Source organism: Elephas maximus, chromosome 8 (assembly GCF_024166365.1).
Source record: "Elephas maximus indicus isolate mEleMax1 chromosome 8, mEleMax1 primary haplotype, whole genome shotgun sequence".
Classification (NCBI taxonomy): Eukaryota; Metazoa; Chordata; class Mammalia; order Proboscidea; family Elephantidae; genus Elephas; species Elephas maximus.
Genome location: NC_064826.1, coordinates 83,390,405 through 83,412,215, shown reverse-complemented (window position 1 = coordinate 83,412,215; position 21,811 = coordinate 83,390,405).

Here is a 21,811-nt window from a genome sequence, read left to right as displayed (position 1 = left end):
GGTTTATTTAACTGGGGCCTCTTTCCCTTCCATATGAAGTTTGTGATTTGTTTCTCCATCTCATTAAAGAATGTCGCTGGAATTTGGATTGGAATTGCATTAAATCTATAGGTCGCTTCTGGTAGAATAGACATTTTTATAATGTTAACTCTTCCCATCCATGAGCAAGGTCACGTTTTTTCCACTTATGTAGGTCTCTTTTGGTTTCTTGTAGAAGTGTATTGTAGTTTTCTTTGTATACGTCTTTTACATCCCTAGTAAGGTTTATTCCTAAGTATTTTATCTTCTTGGGGGCTATTGTAAATGGTATTGATTTGGTGATTTCCTCTTCGATGTTCTTTTTGTTGGTGTAGAGGAATTCAACTAATTTTTGTATGTTTATCTTGTATCCCAATATTCTGCTGAACTCTTCTATTAGTTTCAGTAGTTTTCTTGAGGATTCCTTAAGGTTTTCTGTGTATGAGATCATGTCATCTGCAAATAAGGATAATTTTACTTCTTCCTTGCCAATCTGGATGCCCTTTATTTCTTTATCTAGCCTAATTGCTCTGGCTAGGACTTCCAGCACAATGGTGAATAACAGCAGTGATAAAGGGCATCCTTGTCTGTTTCCAGATCTCAGTGGGAATGCTTTCAGGCTCTCTCCATTTAGGTTGATGTTGGCTATTGGCTTTGTATAAATGTCCTTTAGTATGTTGAGGAATTTTCCTTCTATTCCAATCTTGCTGAGAGTTTTTATCATAAATGGGTGTTGAACTTTGTCAAATAACTTTTCTGCATCAATTAATAAAATCATGTGATTCTTGTCTTTTGTTGTATTTATATGATGGATTACATTAATTGTTTTGCTAATGTTGAACCATCCCTGCATACCTGGTATGAATCCCACTTGGTCATGGTGAATTAGTTTTTTGATATGTTGTTGAATTCTATTGGCTAGAATTTTGTTGAGGATTTTTGCATCTACATTCATGAGGGATATAGGTCTATAATTTTTTTTTTCTTGTGTTGTCTTTACCTGGTTTTGGTATCAGGAATATGGTGGCTTCATAGAATGAGTTTGGTAGTATTCCATCCTTTTCTATGCTCTGAAATATCTTTAGTAGTAGTGGTGTTAACTGTTCTTTGAAAGTTTGGTAAAACTCTGCAGTGAAGCTGTCCAGGCCAGGGCTATTTCGCTGGGAGTTTTTTGATTACATTTTCAATCTCTTCTTTTGTTATGGGTCTATTTAGTTGTTCTACCTCTGTGTTAGTTTAGGTAGGTAGTGTGTTTCTAGCAATTCATCCATTTCTTCTAGGTTTTCAAATTTGCTAGAGTACAATTTTTCATAGTAATCTGATATGATTCTTTTAATTTCAGTTGGATCTATTGTAATACTGCCCATCTCATTTCTTATTCGGGTTATTTGTTTCCTCTCTTGCTTTTCTTTTGTCACTTCGGCCAATGGTTTATCAATTTTGTTGGTTTTTTTCAAAAAACCAGCTTTTGGTCTTGTGAATTCTTTCAATTGTTTTCCTGTTTTCTATTTCATTTAGTTCAGCTCTAATTTTTATTATTTGTTTTCTTCTGGTGCCTATGGGTTTCTTTTGTTGCTCTCTTTCTATTTGTTCAAATTGTAGGGATAGTTCTTTGATTTGGGCCCTTTCTTCTTTTTGGATGTGTGCATTTATTGGTATAAATTGGCCTCTGAGCACTCCTTTTGCTGTGTCCCAAAGGTTATGATAGGAAGTCTTTTCATTCTCATTGGATTCTCTGAATTTTTTTTATTCCATCCTTAATGTCTTCTATAATCCAGTCTTTTTTGAGCAGAGTATTGTTCAGTTTCCAAGTGTTTGATTTCTTTTCCCTGCTTTTCCTGTTATTGATTTCCATTTTTATGGCCTTATGGTCAGAGAAGATGCTTTGTAATATTTCAATGTTTTGGATTCTGCTAAGGCTCGCTTTATGACCTAATACGTGGTCTATTCTAGAGAATGTTCCATGTGCACTAGAAAAGAGGGTATAGTTGGTTACTGTTGGGTGGGGTGTTCTATATATGCCTATGAGGTCAAGTTGGTTGACTGTGGCATTTAGATCTTCTGTGTCTTTATTGAGCTTCTTTCTGGATGTCCTGTCCTTCACCGAAAGTGGTGTGTTGAAGTCTCCTACTATTATTGTGGTGCTGTCTATCTCACTTTTCAATGCTGATAGAGTTTGTTTTATGTATCTTGCAGCCCTGTCATTGGATGCATAAATATTTAATATGGTTATATCTTCTTGGTGTATTGTCCCTTTAATCATTATATAGGATCCTTCCTTATCCCTTATGATGGATTTAACTTTAAAGTCTATTTTGTCAGAAATTAATATTGCCACTCCTGCTCTTTTTTGATTGTTGTTTGCTTGATATATTTTTTTTCCATCATTTGGGTTTTAATTTGTTTTTGTCTCTAAGTCTAAGGTGTGTCTTTTGTAGGCAGCACATAGTCTGATTGTGTTTTTTAATCCATTCTGCCACTCTCTGTCTCTTTATTGGTACATTTAGCCATTTACATTCAGGATAATTATGGATAGGTATGAATTTAGTGCTATCATTTTGATGTCCTTTTTTGTGTGTTGTTGACAGTTTCTTTTTCCCACTTAATTTTATGTGCTGAGTAGATTATCTTTACATATTGTCCTTTCCTCATATTCTTTGTTGTTGATTTTGTTTCTGCTGAGTCTCTGTTTTTTCTTGTATTTTATTTTGATGAGTAGGATAATTCATCTCCTTTGTGCTTACCTTATTATTTACCCCTATTTTTCTAAATTTAAAACTAAGTTTAATTTCTTTGTATTCCCCTATCTTCCTCTCCATATGGAAGATATTACATTTCTTACTCCCTCTTTATTGTTTTAATGTTGTCTTCTTTTATATAATAACATTGCTATTACCCTGTTTTGAGCTTTTTTTTTTTTTTAATCTTGCTTTTTTTTTTTATTTCCCTGTCTGGGTTGTCTTCTGATTGATTGCTCTACCCAGTGTTCTAGTCTTGGGTTGATATCTGATATTATTGATTTTCTAACCAAAGAACTCCCTTTAGTATTTCTTGTAGTTTTGGTTTGGTTTTTATGAATTCCCTAAACTTCTGTTTATCTGGAAATGTCCTAATTTCACCTTCATATTTAAGACATTTTTGCTGAATATATGATTCTTGGCTGGCAATTTTTTAAATATGCCATCCCAAGTTTGATTATAATACATCTGGGTGACTTTCTTTTAAGATCTACCTTATGTGGAGTTTGACGAGCATCTTGGATAGCCATCTTCTCATCTTTCACAATATCAGGGAAGTTTTCTGCCAACAAATCCTCAACAATTCTCTCTGTATTTTCTGTTATCCCTCCCTGCTCTGGTACTCCAAACACTCATAGGTTATTTCTCTTGATAGAGTCCCACATGATTCTTAAGGTTTCTTCATTTTTTTTAATCCTTTTATCTGATTTTTCTTCAAATATATTAGTGCCAAGTGATTTATCTTCAAGTTCAGAAACTCTGACTTCCACTTGCTCAATTCTGCTCCTCTGACTACTTCTGTAATTTTATTGTTAACCTTCTGAATTTCTGCTTGCTGTCTGTCTATGGATTTTTCCAGCTTATTTAATTTTTCATCATGTTTCTGAATAATCCTTTTAATTTCTTCAATTGCTTTATCTCTGTGTTCCTTGGCTTGTTCTGCGTATTGCCTCATTTCCTTCCCGACGTCTTGAAGGATTCTGTATATTAATCTTTTGTATTCTGCCTCTGGTAATTCCAGGAAGGCACTTTCTTCTAGAAGATCCCTGGATTCTTTGTTTTGAGAGCTTGTTGAAGCGATTGTGGTCTGTTTCTTTATGTGACTTGATATTGACTGTTGTCTCCAAGTTACTGTATTGCTTTATGCTCGCTTACTATGTCTTAGCTTCTTGCTTTGTTTTATTTTGATGTGCCGAAATGGGTTGCTTGAGTGAGCTAGCTTGATTATTTTTGCCTTTGGAGCTCTAATGTCCTGTCCCCAGATGGCTAGAGCTGTTATCAGGTATATCAGTCTAGGCGTCCATTCCCTTTTCTTGTTATGAATTCAGCTCAGGTGTCCAGGTAGCTGAACAAGTGTGTAGTACAGACTCTGTCCTACAGTCTTAGAGGGGCAGGGGTGATTGGTGTATGTACCGGTATCTGATTGCAGCAGGTGGTCATGCTCTGAACAAAGCAGGGGTCTGAGACCCGACCCCTGAGCATCTCTGAGGAAAGCACGTCCCTGTTCCCTACAGCATGCAGGTGGGTGGGTTCTGCAGATAGACCAGCGGCACCCAATGTTTTTGGTTGTAAGGACTGGGAGGTACCAGTTATCCTTAGACCCCTGTCATGTGTTAGCCTTGAATCTTTCAAGAGACTGTTTGCAACTTGACGGAACCAAATATCTGAAAGTGTTAGGTGATAGAGAAGGCTTGTGGCTTATTACTCTCTTTAGAAAATGTGTTAAAGTATAGATATAAATGAATTCGGTAAGTACTTTTTAAAAAGCAAATGTGAAAAATGTTGAGCTGATATATTTATAGCTTTAACTACATGAAAGGTGATTCGTAAGTTAGGGCTTTATTATTTTTTTAATTAAATTTTAGAAATAACTGTAGATTCTATGTATTTTTAATTCTCAGTAAGTTCTGTGGGGAGATTGTTCATATAGGAAAATGCTAGTTGGCATCTCCCTTGTGCCTATTATCTAAGTTCTAAAAAAATTGCTGTTCATTAGGCCCAACTGACATGAGAAGTTATAATTTTCTTAGTGTTCTAAAAAAGATGACATTTGACATGCGGTGACTTTTGAATGTGGGTGGGAAGATGACAAATAGTTGAGCAAGCATCATTAGGCACTGTCACGGAAGATGAGTTAAACTCTGGAATGGGTATTGGGGGTGCAGGACAGGAAAGATGAGAAAGGTTTTCTAAGTGGAGCAACTGCTGAGCAGAAAGGTCCATGGCTGACTGTTGAAAAGTTTTGATTCTGCAGTGGGATTGAAACAGTCTCTTACTCAATATTTTTTTTTTCAAAAGAAAAGGATGCCTAATTAGGATTGATAAAATCTTTGATGTGAAAATCTTTATTATAACCATTTACCCTAAAGTATATTTTTGAAAAATGAGTTTTGTTATTTTTCATGCTTTCTTTATTGACACATTCTAGACTTTTCCTTTTATGAAACTTTTTGCTTTAATTCTGGTGGGCATTTCTGTTTAATTAGCATACAATCTCTTAAACTATAAACTAGAAATATAGCTGTTCCCAGAGCAAGTTTTAGAGAGGTTTTCTCAACCTTTGTTAATTGCAAGTTGGAAAGCTCGCTTATCTGTCCTCAGTGCTGAGACTTGTGTGGACAGAAATCATACTCACAAAAGAGGAAGGCAGAGAGTTGACCAGAGTTATCTTAATTCTGACACACTTGATTTTGTGTATGTGTGTGTGCTTTTTCATAGGGGAACTTTGTTCAGATAAAAAATTAACCATGAGCTGAGCTACCGGTCCCACATTTCATTTGTAAGTTTAGGAATTGAGTTGAAGTAGGTATTGATTGTCTACACAAGCAGTGAGTTATGGACCATCAGGAGCCCTTCTTAATTAGCATAATTGCCAGCGCCTTGGTCTGCACGTCACAGGGAAAGACATAGGGGACAGCATGTCCGTGCTGAAATCCTGTGCCGCAGTCCTTACAACGCACTGCCAGGTACACTTGCTGCTGTCCCCTGCAGAGCCTCCACCCTCCAATCATCCTAGGATTGCTTCACCACATTCCTTTTTAATTCCCCACCACCTCCTCTCAAGATCCTGTCCTAAATATAAACTAGAGGTGCCCTAAATTTTTTGGGGGGGGAGGGGAATAGTACTAATTTGAATGATACATTAGGTAATCAGCAAAAGCAAAGCTTTCTAGATCTCTATTGGGAGCCTCACACCGTGGTTACCATCATAATTCAAATATTACTATCTATGTACATGCAAATACCTAGTATAAGTCTACTATTTACTACCCACTCTCATATTGGAAAAGTATCAACTGTCACAAGATACAATTCTTTTTTAAACAATATGAAAAAAGTATGAAAGACATGAATTCTCATGATAGCTGCAATTAAAAGCTTTGGCCAGGAAATCATTTACAATTTTTATGTGTGTTCAGCACTCTTCCCATGAGTCTAACGCAAAGTCATTGATTGAACACACTTTATCCAACAAGGAACCCTGGTGGTACAGTGATTAAGCACTGGGCTGCTAACCGGAAGGTTGGCGGTTCAAACCCACCAGCCACTCAGAGAGAGAAAGATGTGGCAGTTTGCTTCCATAAAGATTACAGCCTCGGAAACCCTGTGGGGTGGTTCTACTCTGTCCTATAGGGTTGCTATGAGTCAGAATTGACTGAATACCAACGGGTTACCTACCAAATTGCCTGTGGAGATTCCCTGTTCACCCCACCCCTGCTTTATCAACTCCTGAGAGATCACAGAGCCTAAGGTTTGGGAAGGCTTATGAACTAAACATACCCTACTGACAGAGCTCATGGGTGTGGGAATGGAAGAGGGCACTGAGGTACTATTAAGTTTTCATGACACCTGCTGTGTAGTGGAGCTGATTTAGTCGCTGTTAGCAGACTAACCCCGTGCCAGCTTTCTTTCTTGCTTTTTCAGGGATACCAAAACCAAAAAACCATACCCATTGCCGTTGAGTCAATTCCAACTTATAGTGACCCTATAGGACAGAGGAGAATCACCCCATAGGGTTTCCAAGGAGCACCTGGTGAATTCAAACTGCTGACCTTTTGGTTAGCAGCCGTAGCTCTTAACCACTGCACCACCAAGTTTCCCTAAATCTCCATCATCTGAGGAACTCCTTTACTCAGAACGCAATACTGAAAATGTATGGTTGGGAAGGGGTGGCCATAAATTAGCTGGTGGGGTTATTGACATGCTGAATGCTTGTCAGAAATCATCGTTGTGTTTTATGGGTGGAAGATACTTTCTAAAGAATGATCTCTTCTCTGGCGATCTGTTATGAAGGCTCAGGTATTATGAAGAACTCACACACCAGAGGTCCTCCAACTTCTGAAAAAAGAACCAATGTCGTTTTCCCCTAAAAGCTTTGAAGTATAATTAGAAGCAATAACTAGATGTACACAAACATCACAGATGGATCTTAAAAACATGGTGTGGAGTGAAAGTGGTTTTCTGTGAAAAAAGAGTAAAATGAAATGAGGTTTATGGCACAATATCATTTATGTACATTAAAAATATAACGCACAACATTACCCATTTTATAAGGCTAGTGCATATCAAACACCTTAGAGTGACATGCCTATGGGGAGAAGGAATAAAGGAAAGTGAAGGGGGTAAATGAAATAGAGTAAATTAAGCAAGCATGGACTACAAATGTTGTGTTATAGACTAAGGAGTATAATTCACTCACCTCTGTGAACCTGAGGGTCAAAGGTAGAAGAAGAATAAAACTTTGTCTAAGATATGGGTCTCTTCTCGTCTGGAGCAAGGAGAGTGAAGGAAACAAAAGACTCAACAAAGAAATTAGTTCACAGGACTAATGGCCCACATGAACCACAGACTCTTCTAGCCTGAGAACAGAAGAAATAGATGATACCTGGCTACCACTACTGACCATTCTGACCAGGGATACAATAGAAGTTCCTGGTTAGAATCAGAGAAAAATGTAGAACAAAACTCAAATTCCTAAAAAAAGACCAGATTTACTGGACTAATAGAGCCTAGAGGAACCCCTGAGACTATCGCCCCAAGATACCCTTTTAACCTGGAACTGAACCCACTCCTAGAGGTTACCTTTCAGCCAAATAGTAGATTGGCCTATAAAATAAACAATAACACCCATGAGGAATGTGCTCCTATATGAGACCAAATGGTCAACATTTACCCAAAAGCAAACATAACAAGGCATGGAGGGGCAGGGAAGCTGGATGGACCGGGCAGGCAGGGTGGAAATGGTGAGAGCTGACACACTGAGGACATTGTAACCACTCTCATGGAACAATCTGGGTATGAATTGTTGAATGGGAATCTAATTTGCTTAGTAAACATTCACCTAAAAAAAAAAAAAAAAACCACTGCCATCGAGTTGATTCCGACTCATAGCGACCCTATAGGACGGAGTAGAACTGCCCCATAGAGTTTCCAAGGAGCGCCTGGCCGATTTGAACTGCTGACCTCTTGGTTAGCAGCCGTAGCACTTAACCACTACACCATCAGGGTTTCCTAAGGCACAACAAAATACTAAAAAAAAAAAAAAAAAAAAAGTCGTGATTCCCACGTTAGGAGTGGGGAGGAGAGGTGTTCCTGAGCACAGTGAGGGGAAAGGGAACCCACTTTACTTGTTTCCTCCTCCACCCTGCCCTCTATCATGCACGCCAGTAAAGTCTGGAGAAGGGGCATGGCATAGGGCAGGAGTCAGCAAGCGTTCTGTTCTATGAAGGGTCATATAGAAAATATCCTAGGCTGCACAGACCAAATAGTCTTTGTTACAACCACTCAGCTTTGCCACTGCAGCACGAACACAGCCTTAGACAATATATACACAAAAGGGCGTTCTGGTTCCAACTTTATTTAAAAAGACAAGCCGCAGGCTGGATTTGGCCCATGGGCCGGGGCCCTAGCATAGGGAGCTGGCCTCGATCAGTTGGCTTGGCCTCCACTCTTAGGGAGGGTTCAAAGCAGAGCCTCTAAGACGATTCCGTTGTTCAAAAATATGACCTATGAGGACAAATGCAAAGGTACCAGGCTTATTTAAATTCAGAGAAAAGGAGCCTGAAGTCCACAGGGGCTTCCACGGTAATAGAATCTCCAACACTCCCATTCGCTGTTGGGATAAATAACCCAAGGGCAGGGTTCACACCGCTTTTCATCTGATCAAGTCAAGAGCATGTTTCATAAGCAAATGCAAATGCTCAGGAGGGGTTCCGAGTTCAGAGCCAGCGGCACGAATTTACGTTCTGGGTCTCCCTGTGGAATTGCGTAAAGGGCTCCCTAGCTGCCTTTCTCAGACAACCTGGCTTCATTCTGAAGAGACTTCTTCCAAGAACCCCCAAGCTGGACAGGAGACTGCCTGGATGATAGCTAAACCCATGCCTGCATCTCACTTTAAGGGAACTTAGGACAAAAGAATAAAGCCCTCAAAATTATAATTTCTAAATGAATAGGGCAATCAAGCGCTGTAAATTCAAGCACGATGATCATCAGTGCAATTCTCAGATATCAGTAGGAAAAGGTAAACAAAATCAAGTGTCTGGACTGCCTTTCGCCTGTGCCCTGGCCTGTTCTCTCCGAGTTGTTAATTATTGTCTCTCAAAGCACCTGCCCCCATCTTGTGGTCCGTCAAGTATCTCAGCCTGCCCCTCATTACTGAGTCCCCGGCTGTTTCACAGAAGAGGACAGCTTCCTCTGGCGTTGGAAGGCAGCCTGTATCCTGACGCTGCTGACATCTTAATTCCATCCTGTAACAATGTGCTTATCCAAGACAATCCATTTGTTCCAAGTCAGATTTCCCAAGGCACCCTTCCCCAGCATCTGACTTAGGTCTATACTTTATTACTACAGCTTGTCTGCTTTACTCTCCCAATGAGAGGCTGTGAGGCAGGAAAGGACCCTTTTCAAGCCTGTATAAATTAGTGTCAGTCATAAAGCTCACCCATAGTTTTGCCCAGGAGTCCATGGGTCAAAACAGGGGTGAAGAGAATCATTAGCTAAGTGTGCACATCAAGATTTCAGGGTCTGTACATCCTGACTACGACAGGCAGGGAGCTCTTCAAGCGGACCTAGGGGGAAAAAATTAATAGTTAAAATCTCCATGGACCCATTATTCCCATGTCTGGTTATAAATCCAGAATATTGACATATGGAAACTTTTTCATGAATGCAGTATGTTTTGTTGAATTCTCCCTAAGCCACAGGAAATTGTCCTCAGCATGGTTAACTATACCTGATTGGAAAGTTTATCGTTAAGTGAGAGAAATGAAACATTAATCTTCACTGTAAATAAGCGTTACCTCAATAATTCAAAACGATGTTAAAAATACTCATCTTAGCTCACCCACATGAAGCATTGGGTGCCTACTAGCAACTACGACCTGTAGCATTTTCTGTGTTTTGCTGGGATGAAGGGAAAGACTTATAAATGCTGTGAGTTTTCTGTTTGCTCACTGTCTGCCCAGATGAACCAGTACTGTTGTTTTCTCAGTTTTGCAATTCTGCCCTCTTTTTTTGCAGTGGTTCCTAGATCTCAACCCTCCAGGCTCATCACGTTTGTTCCCTCTCCACCTTCGAAAATCTGTGTTTCCCTGGAGGAGGAAAAAAGAGTGACCCTTACCCTTTCTAGCCACAAAGGTGGTAACAATGAGCTTGAGAGAAGTAGACACAGAATTTCCTCCACTTTTGGTGAATACTCTGGGCATTTTGTCTAACGGGATGATAATCCAACCTTTGGAGCCCTGGTGGCATAGTGGTTAAGAGCTTGGTTGCTAACCAAAAGGTCAGCAATTGGAATCCACCAGCCACTTCTTGGAAACCCTATGGGGCAGCTCTACTCTGTCCTATAGGGTCACTATGAGTTGGAGTCAAGTTGATAGCAACGGGTTTGGGTTTTTTTCTCTTCTTTTGTTTTTGGCATGACCTTTAATTAAAAATAATATAAATGACTTAATTATTGAGTGCTTACTATGTGTCAGGCACTGTGCTAAGCACTTTACATGTATTTTCTCCTCACAACAACCTGGCGAAAGAGATATTAATTTAATATCTGCAGCTGGCTGTATCTCCCTATTAGTACAGTTCTACTCTCCCCCTTTAACATAGTCAGCCTTGGGGACAGGCCCAAAGGCGTATTGCTATTACTTCACTCCTCCCACCTTCCCAAGACTTAGTATACAGCTTAATAAATTTACCTCAGGTATTTATTGAGGTGAATAAAAATACAGTATACAGTACAGTATAAATGAATTAATTTAGTATCTCCTTTAGATGGGGAAACCAAGGCATAGATAAGCTAAGTGACTTGCCCAGGGCACACAGCTAGCAGTAAGGGTGGAATATCAGCCCAGCAAGTCTGGCCCCTGCTTTCAGCCTCTGTAGCACAGCAGGGAAAGGACCAGAGTTGGTGACATCCTGAGTTCAGCCACTTTTTGGTTATGCTACTTCTCAAGGGAGGCAAGCCTCAATCATCCCATGCAGGATTTACTCAGTGCTAATTTAAAATGCTGGCTGATTAATCCGACAGCCAGCACCTTACCACTCTCCTCCCTTTATCATGCAATCAGTCCCTGTCTGTTCAGGGAATGTAAACTCAGGTTATTATTAGCCAAGGGATAATTATGAATGTATATAATTCATATATGTAAATGTTAGAAGTATTAATACCTTTTTTCTGTCCTTAATCTTGTCTAAAGTTTATCACAAAGGGATGTTTTGATGTCTACAACCTAATCTCTTAGGCAGATTAGAGTTTTGTTTTATTTGGGTTTAATGTGCAAGTGACATACATTCTCAGTACTGTACAATAGAGACTAGATATGGTTTTGTACTTGGCCACTGATCCTTTTGTCAATGGAATGTTTTTCTCTTTTCTTGCTGTCTTTTTTGAACAATAACATGTATATGAAATGGCCAAGCCAAGTCAGGGTTGCAGAACTGTTTCTGGAGCAGTGCAAAATGAATCGTCCTACATGTTCTCCAAACAGAATACCTTGATTCCATTAACATTGCTTTCCAATGGAGATGATTATCCAAAGGCAAACTCACGCATACTGACAAAACCCTAGCTCAACAACAGTAATAGTAACAGCTTTCTACGTGTCAGGTGGAGTCCCTGGGAGCAAACAGTTAAGGAGCTCAGCTGCTAATTAAAAGGTTGGAGGTTTGAGTCCACCCACATGCACCTCAGAAGAAGGGTCTGGCAGTCTACTTCTGAAAAATCAGTCATTGAAAACCCTTTAGGGCTCATTTCCACTCTGACACACACGAGGTTGCCATGAGTTGGAACTGCTTGATGGCAACTCATGGTGGTGGTGGATGCTTCTGGTCCTGCGCTAGGCAATTTGTACCTACCAAATGATTCCTGTAGGATGGGTACACAATTATCCCCACTTAACAGATGAGGAAACCGAGGTATAGAGAGTCAAATCACACAGCCAGTAAAGTGTAGAGCCAAGACTTAAACTCTCAGATCCCGTGGACCTTTTTAGTCCTCTGAAGCATCATGATACCCAGCCAAGTGTCACAATCCCAGCTTCGACAGGGGCCTGGGATTAATAAGTGAGGTCAGCTTGTGCTGGGGCTGTAGCAAACAGACAGAGCGTGATCTAGTAAAAGAGGAGCTGCTACTCACATCGGGCAGGAGTGCAGGTTGTGTTGCCAGATCTCTGGTTTGTCCCCAAAAGCCAAAAATCTGGAGTACAGTGAGAACTAGCCCAATTTTTAAATGTCGACACCTAATTTTATAGAAGTACTCTGTATGGCGGCAACACACACCTGCAGCCTACCGCTGAGCTGTCTTCCAGCCACCGCCTTCCACCTCTACCACACTGGCTGCCAGGACACCAGGTCGCAGCTGCAATGTACTTGCTCTCAAACATTAACCTTCTCTATGGAAGTGCTCCTGGATTCTGGTTTCTAATTCTCTGATTCAACTTTATGAACTCATGCTGTTGAAGAATAGAGATGGAGTGGATGGACCTGTCTATTTCAGTGCCCCAAACTGAAATTTACTCACTGCGAGTGCCAACTTTGCTTTCAAGCTTTCCTGTGTTCCCCTTACTAGAACCGATGTCATTTTTGCTGGAGATGATTTGTTCTGCTGCTGGCTGTATCTCCCTACTGGTTAGTATGGTTCTACTTTCTCCCTTTAACATAGCCTCTCAGGGAAAGGCCCAAAGGCTTATTAATATTTGTATTTATCCCACTCTTCCCTTCTTTCCTAAAGGCTGAGCTCATTCACTGCTTAATAGATTTACCGCAAATATTTATTGAATTAAATATAAAAATTGTAGTAGAGTTGAATGTATTTATAATATATTCGCTAGGAGACAAGTTGTTTTAACAAAGAAAGCTAAAAATACAGTTACTTTGTCTCTCTACAATTCAATTTTCTCGTCTGTTAAACAGCTACAATAATGTACCTCACCTACAGGTGTAAATTGTTTAGTGCAGCCCCTAATGCATGGAAAGCACTGAATATCGGTTGGCGTTGTACCTTCCCCAAATCACACATGGGATTTAATGTAGTACAGCCAAGACTAAGTAAGCACCCCCAGGGCATCTTATTACAAAAGATCCTCACATCAAGGATTGAGGTCCTCAGGAATCCATACAAGTCTCTCCCACCTTACAACAACAGTTGGAATTCTGCATATATTTTATTGTCAACTACAATTGTTTGTTTGAATGAAATTAACATATATTTTCCTTCATAACAGAAATATGCACAAATTTAAAGGACGAATGTGCTAATTACCCGCCTTCCTTTGCCCCTTAGCCTCTTTTCAGTCATGAAACTTCAGGAAGCAGAAAATGGACATCTGCCTGTGGTAAAAGAAAGAAAAACATACTGAGGGAGAAAGAGCAGTTTGCCTAGAACCTCTGCCTCCTGGCCTCATAAACCTGTTGCTACTATCAAATCAATTACAACTCATAGAGACCCTAGAGGTCAGAGTAGAACTGCCCCATGGAGTTTCCAAGGCTGTAATCTTTGTGGAAGCAGACTGCTACATCTTTTCTCTCTTGGAGCCACTGGTGGGTTCAAATCTCCAATCTTTCAGTTAGCAGCCAAGTCCTTAACCACTGCGCCTTCCTAGCCTTATATCTAGGGGATTTACTGAAGAAGACCTGTGTGGCAGATCACGTCTGTGCCCTGCCCACATCGCTTCCAGCCTCACCATGTAGCACACACCAGCCAGACTTTAAACTGCGCATATCACATCTCTGTGCATGCAGGTTTTTTTCTGGTAGCAAAAACCTACTCTGTCAGTGCTCAGGGCAGGCTGGAAGTACCAGTCTTGATGTCCAATGACTGACGAGAGTTGGAGCATAAAGACCCTGGCTCTGTCACCCTCAAATGGGATAACTCTGAGGTGAATGTTCTATACTGGCTTCCAGAGGTCCCTGGCAAGATTTAAAAAAAAAAGTGGCAACTTTCTTGATAATGCTTCTCTTATTGGCTCCCTCCCCTACACTTATTGAAGTTCTCCACTCCCCTATTGGTGTTCCTGGGAGCACCTCCCAAGTAAATTACTTGCCCTAGGATCCTTATCTCAGGGTGTGATTCTGGGGGAACCAGAACTAAGACAACGTGCTTTCTGGCTGCTTGTGTGTACATATGAAACTTCCATATTTAAAGATGCTGCTGCAGTTTCTATTTTAATGAGCTGACACACTGCTTCGAGTTCTTCTAGAATAAGTGGTCCATCTTCTGGTGAACTCTTTTAGCCTCTCCTCACAGGGAAGGGTGCCATTACAGTCCTGCTCTTTGCCTGATATAAATGCCTTTGCCCCGGATCAGCCAGCCTGCTTTTATTCTTCCATAAACATGAAAGCCCAATCCTTTCAATGCTTATTGGATTTTATTAGCTTGTACTCTTGTGACATACCTTTATGTTGGGTAGGTGTGTTTGCATCAGTGTTATATGGTTTTTATAGGTCATCTTGTGGCTGTGCCAAAATTTCCTTATGGGGCAGCTGCAATAACTACTGTGAAGTTAGATTTGTTGGGGGTGGGGGTGGGGGTTAATTCTGAATAGGAGCCTAATTAACTGTGACGGGACCAAACTTTTTAGGAACAATACAAGCTGCCCTACATTCGTGGTAGAGAACCACTGGCTAAGTACCACTGACCCTAAGCCTGTTCTTTACTTACTGGTTCATGGAGTGGATGCCAGAAGGTTTAGGTGTTTCCAGAGACCATTGAAAACAGTGCTAAGGACACTTCAAGTTAAGTAATTTTCAGCATTCTGCAATACCTTAACTCCCTGCAAACTATTTACACCCAAGCCCTGCAGTTTTGGAATGAGGACAGCTCTGGGATAAACCTATAAATAAGTGTCTTAAGTAAAACCCAACCTGACCGTGCATTTTGCCTTCCTGAAGTTCACTGACGAGATCACTGGTCTTTGTCTCTTTTGGAAAGGTTTTGTCACAAAAGCTGTCTCTTTGTTATATCTTTTGTGAATCCCTTATATTAGTGCATAAATCCTAAGATGTATTGCTGGCTTAGTGGATTTATACGAAACATTCAAGGGTCCACCATCTTAGTCTTTAATCAGTGGTGAGTGCTAGGACATCTTTAGCAGAGCACAATTTTAAAGGCTGTGGCTGACTTGCTCTGTGCATCTCAGCCAACTTATTTGCCCTCTGCTCATTTACCAGTAAAAAGGAAATAATGCAAGTGTATAGTACTATTATTTTCCATCTAATAATTTAGAAAAGCTTTTCCCATGAGTTGATTAAAGTATTATATGAAAGGAAGATTTTAAATAGGCTCTGGGTAAATCTACTAACCCATGTAAATCCACCCAGTACATTTAAATGGCCTTTCTTTGAAGTAGGTCATTCTGTCAAATGACGAGGGCCTTAATCCTGTGTGTAGTTTAAACATGTTTTGTAAGGTAATTTCTCCTAGCAACCTGTTGGGGTGTTAGTTTAGACCTGATACAAAAGGAGGTAGCAATGAACTGCCAAGCACAAAATCCCTTGTGTGGTTTCTCAGAATTTGTTTTCAAAGAATTTTAAAAGTTTGTTTGTTTTAATAATGGCAAGTGAGTATTAGAATGAAGATGTGACATTTCTTTATGATTCTCGACAAGGGCATTGAGCACCAAAACTGCATTTGGCAACTGGCTGAGAGCAGGTATTATCTTTTCCTGAATCCTCTCTTTCATCTCCATATCCCATATCATCTTCTTGTTGATTTTTGCTTGAATATGTCTCAGCTCTTTTGTCTCCATTCCTACTTTGACTATTTTGTAGACTAAGTTGTCATCACTTCTTTCAACGTCACTTATACCTCCAGGTTGGCCTTCTAATCTTAGATCTCCATATTCCAGGCAAATCTGCCTCCTGTTTCTTGGCTCACTATCCTAAAATATGCTGCTATCATGTCCCTGCCTGGCTCAGAAACACACCACTCTCCCTGTGGCTTACCATGCACCTTCCAATGTCCTCTGAACTTTCAAGGCCTTCCACAGTCCAGCCTTCACCACGCATCCCAGCATACTTTTGCTTTCCACTACTCAACATGCCTTATTTTTTCCGAGTCATACTCATTCCCAGGGCCCATGGGTTTGGTGGTGCAGGCTGTGCACTGCCAAGTGTCAAAGGGCACTGTTCATGGAGATTGTTACCAAAACAACACCCCTGGCATTGTGCCAAGTAGCCCTAGGCATTTCTTCTTCCGTAGTTTTGTTCTTTCCCATTCCCTGTCTAAATCTTTCTCATCTTTCAAAGTGTAGTTTGGCCATAATGTCTTCCTCAACTCTGCCAACTCTCATTGGTCTTGTTCTTTGACGTTCTGTAAGTCTTACAAGCTCCTACCCCCAAAAGTAGTTCCTAATAAGAATTCCCCTGCAGCAGAGGGCAGGGACCCTTGTCTTATTCATCTTTCCACCTCCACAGAAGAACACAGTGAGGCTTAATGACTACTGAATTATTTTATCTTTTTTCAAATGTGATTGTTTTGACCTTCCCAATTAGCTTCTAAGCTCCTCAAGGGAATGGATTCTGCCACCCACATCTGTAGCTGACATGCTGCTGTGCATAGGACTGGTGCTCTATAAATACCGATTGTTTAGTTACTGGACATGACCCATATAATTAAACCATGAAAAAAAAAAGAACATTAAATGTTGATATATATGATTCTTAATGCAAAATCAGCATCATATCTAGTTTGATTCCAAAGATATCTACTCTGAACCAAAGGTGAGTCTTCAAGCAGATAAGGCCCACTCCAGGAAGCTGCCAAAATTGTCCAGGGGGAAGAAAGAGCTAATCATTTTTTAGCTAACAGTAATGAAGTAGATTTCAAGCAAAGCACTTCAATTATTTAGGACACTGAATATCTACAGAAGGTTATTAATATGTAAACCAAAAGGCAGAAAAGCTAGAAAAGCAACATCTCTGCTTTTTTGTTAGGGATTGAAATTTTATGACAATTATCTGTTCTCATAGCAGAAAATTATTCTAAATACATATCCAAGGGTAACTATGAGGAGTCATGAATTCTCTAGTAAGTGCTCGAGAAAAACACAGCCACAAAATTCTGCCATCCCATCTGTCTTTTTCCTCTCATGGAGGATCTGTTCTGCCTTAGGGGGACGATCAAATGGAAAACTGAAACAGAAAATAAAATTGCGTCCTGCAAGTGCCTTATTTTGGTATTTTCTCCTCTTATCTAATCCTATGGTGATTGTCACTGCTTCTTCATGATATTTTTAGCATTTGGGCATAAACAAGAGCATTGGATTTTCATTGGTTTTGGCTCTTCCCAGACTGATTGCCACCAGATCCCTCCAAAAATCTCTTTGCCAGCAGATATTGATCCACCTCGCCAACATAGTGCAGAGTGTTAGCCTTTGCTTATTTTCAAATTTGTTTCTTTTGGGTGGAGGGCATCCATTTGCATTAGTTAGGTATCCACTAAAATAAGGAGCAATCCTTTAAATTGCAGTTGAGTTCATAATTAATGCTTCTGGTATAAACGGGATCGCTCACATCTGTCTTTGTTTTTGGTCTGTCTGTACATGTTCACATTTAGGAAGTTAGGCTCTACTCCAAATGTCTTAGGAGATTCCATTATTAGATTACATATTTTGAAAATCTGATGAAGACAATGTCTCCTTCTACCAGAAAAGTGCACAGATATTTTACATATAATTTAAGGAGGTTTTCAGACCTTCTAAAGTCTATGGTCCCTGGGTTGTAAAGAATAATGAAGATAATCTCTAACATGCCTATGCTGCTGACTGTACCAGCACTATTCTAAGTGCTTTATATGTAATAACTCATTTGTTGTTGTTGTTAGATGCTGTTGATTCCTACTCATAGTGACCCTACGTACAACAGAATGAAATGCTGCCCAGTCCTGAGCCATTCTCACAACTGCTGCTATGTTTGGGCTCATTGTTGCAACCAGTGTGCCAATATATCTCGTTGAGTGTCTTCCTCTTTTTTGTTGACCCTCTACGTTGCCAAGCGTGATGTCCTTCTCCAGGGACGGGTCCCTCCTGATGACATGTCAAAAGTGTGTGAGACAAATTCTCGCCATCCTCACTTCTATAACTTATTTAATCCTCATAATAATCCTTTGATGTATGTCCTATTTTTATCCCCATTTTAAAAATGAGGGAACTGAAGCCAAATATGTGGCCCGTTTAACCTCTCATGACTGGTAAACAATGGAGGAAAGATTTGAACCCAGCCAGTTTGTCCACAGAGACCACCATATTGTAGTGTTATAGTTTAGGAGTCCTGGATTAGAAATCATGAGGAAAGATTATAAGAAGGTAGTTATTAAGATAAACCACTTAATGCTTCCAAGACTCTTATATAACTTCATGGACTTTTGAATTCATTTCGTCTTCTCTTCTAATGTCTATACTGTAAATAAAGATCTAAAAATTATCTTGTCCATATACTTGGAGAAGAACTATTAAAATTTTACAAACAATAAGCCTCTTAGTCTCCTGTGTAAGTAAATACAAAATTCTATGGTTACTATTACGAATAGCATCAGAGAGAATGATTCAAATCCATGTATTTAAAAAGTGAAACATCATCAGTTTTAATCTGAAATTATAAAATTACAGTTCCACACAGAGAACCATATTATATGTAAAGAAGAAGTTACAAAATATTTAGAAGCAGTGATATCAGTCCCCAGGAAGTTCACAGCCAAAGACGAGTCAAAGATGACAAATGCAGATACACCAATGGTCTATGACCAAAACTGAGTTGACTGGAGAATTGAGTCAGAATCTCTCATCCTTGACAATGAAGGTTTTGACATTTCAACAGAAACTCTATGACTAACAGCTTTCCCACTGCTAAATAAGTAGACATAAAAGAGCACCTGTAGATAAAAGATTTGGTTAACAAATCTGTTAATTATCTCCACTTCAAGTATCTCTTCCTCTAGCCCTCCCTTCCAAGGGACAAGGTCATAAGGAGAGAATCAGATGAGTGTTGCATATTCCTTTCAGGATCTGTGGTATGTACAATTGTCCACCCATTTTTTCTGACTCTCACATTTTTTGAGAAGCCACTTTCCCAATGATAGTGCATGCTGTTGCAAGACAGGGGCCTTTATGACTGTTTGAAACTGAAAAAACAGGTGCATGCTACAAATTACTATTTCTACAGGGTATTGCATAAGCTGTACAAGGAGCACCTGGTAGACCTGAACTGCCAAGTGGTCTTAACCGCTATGCCACTAGGGTTTCCTATTTGGGAACACATATGTCCCAGTGGACTATGGTGGAACTCTGTGATTTACAGGGCTCAAATTAGTAGTACAATATATTGTTGTACTGTGGTAGCTTGTGTGTTGCTGTAATACTAGAAGCTATGCCACTGGTATTTCAAATACTAGCAGGGTCAGCCATGGTGGACAGGTTTCAGCAGAGCTTCCAGACTAAGACAGACTAGGAAGAAGGATCTGTTGATCTACTTATAAAAGGAAGAAAAATTGACCAGTGAAAACCTCATGAAGCAAAGGAACATTGCCTGCTATAGTGCCAGAAGACGACTCCTCAGATTGGAAGGCACTCAAAATATGACTGGGGAAGAGCTGCCCACTCAACCTTAATGACGTGGATAGAGTAAAGCTTTCGAGACTTTAATTTGCTGAGGTGGCATAAGTCAAAATGAGAAGAAACAGTTGCAAACATTGATTAATAATAGGAAAGTGGAATGTATGAAGTATGAATTTAGGAAAATTGGAAATCACCAAAAATGAAAAGGAATGCATAAACATAGCTGAAATGAACTGGTACTGGCCATTTTGAGTCAGACAATCATATGGTCTGCTATGCCGGGAATGACGAAGAGGAACGGTGTTGCATTCACCATCAAAAAGAACATTTCAAGATCTATTCTGAGTATAACACTGTCAGTGATAGGGTCATTTCCACGTGCCTACAAGGAAGACCAGTTAACACTGCTATTATTCAAATTTATGCATTAACCACGAATGAGAAAAATGAAGAAATTGAAGATTTTTACCAACTTCTGCAGTCTGAAATTGATCAAACATGCAATCAATATGCATTGATAATTACTGGTGATTGGAATGCGAAAGTTGAATACAAAGAAGCATCAGTAATTGGAAAATGTGGCCTTGGTGATAGAAATGATGTCCAAGATCACATGATAGAATTTTGCAAAACCAACAACTTATTCATTGCAAATACCTTTTTTTCAGTAACATAAACGGTGACTATACATGTAGATCTCACCGGGTGGGATACACAGGAATCAAATCAACTACACCTGTGGAAGGAGACGATGGAGAAGCTCAATATCATCAGCCACAACAAGGCCAGGGGCGAACTGTAGAACAGACCATTAATTGCTCATATGCAAGTTCAAATTGAAGCTGAAGAAAATTAAAACAAGTTCATGAGTGCCAAAGTAAGACCTTGAGTATATCCCACCTGAATTTAGATACCATCTCATGAATACATTTGATGCATTGAACACTAATAACCAAAGACCAGTGGAGTTGTGGAATGGCATCAAGGACATCATACATGAAGAAAGCAAAAGGTCATTAAAAAGACAAGAAAGAAAGAAAAAACCAAAATGAATGTCAGAAGAGACTCTGAAACTTACTCTTGAACATGGAGTTGCTAAAGGGAATGGAAGAAATGATCATGTAAAAGAGTTGAACAGAAGATTTCAAAGGGCAACTCAAGAAGATAAAGTATTATAATGAAATGTGCAAAGACCTGGAATTAGAACACCAAAAGGAAGAAGACACTTGGCATTTCTCAAGCTGAAAGAACTGAAGAAAAAATTCAAGCCTCTAACTGCAATATTGAAGGTTTCTACGGGGAAAATATTGAATGATACAGGAAGTGTCAAAAGAATACAGAAGGAATACAGAGTCACTGTACCAAAAAGAATTGGTCAATGTTCAACGTTTCGGGAGGTAGCATATGATCAAGAACCAATGGTACCATAGGAAGAAGTTCAAGCTGTGCTGAAGGAAATGGCGAAAAACAAGACTCCAGGAACCGACGGAATACTAACTGAGATGTTTCAAAAAACGGATGCAACACTGGAGGTGCTCACTCATCTATGCCAAGGAATTTAAAAGACAGCTACCTGGCGAGAGATCCCTACCACTTAATTGTGCACATGCAGAGCCTGCACACAGACCAACAAGCAGTCATTCAGACAGAACAAGGGGATACTGCATGGTTTAAAATCAGGAAGGGTGTGCATCAGGGCTGTATCCTTTCACCATACTTATTCAATCTTTATGCTGAGCAAATAATCTGAGAAACTGGACTATATGAAGAAGAACGTGGCAGCAGGGTTATATATGCAGATGACACAACCTTGCTTGCTGAAAACAAAGAGGACCTGAAGTGCTTACTGATACAGATTAAAGACTACAGCCTTCAGTATGGATTATACCTCAACATAAAGAAAACAAAAATCCTCACACTGGGCCAATAAGCAACATCATGATAAACGGAGAAAAGATTGAAGTTGTCAAGAATTGCGTTTTGCTTGGATCTACAATTAACGCCTATGGA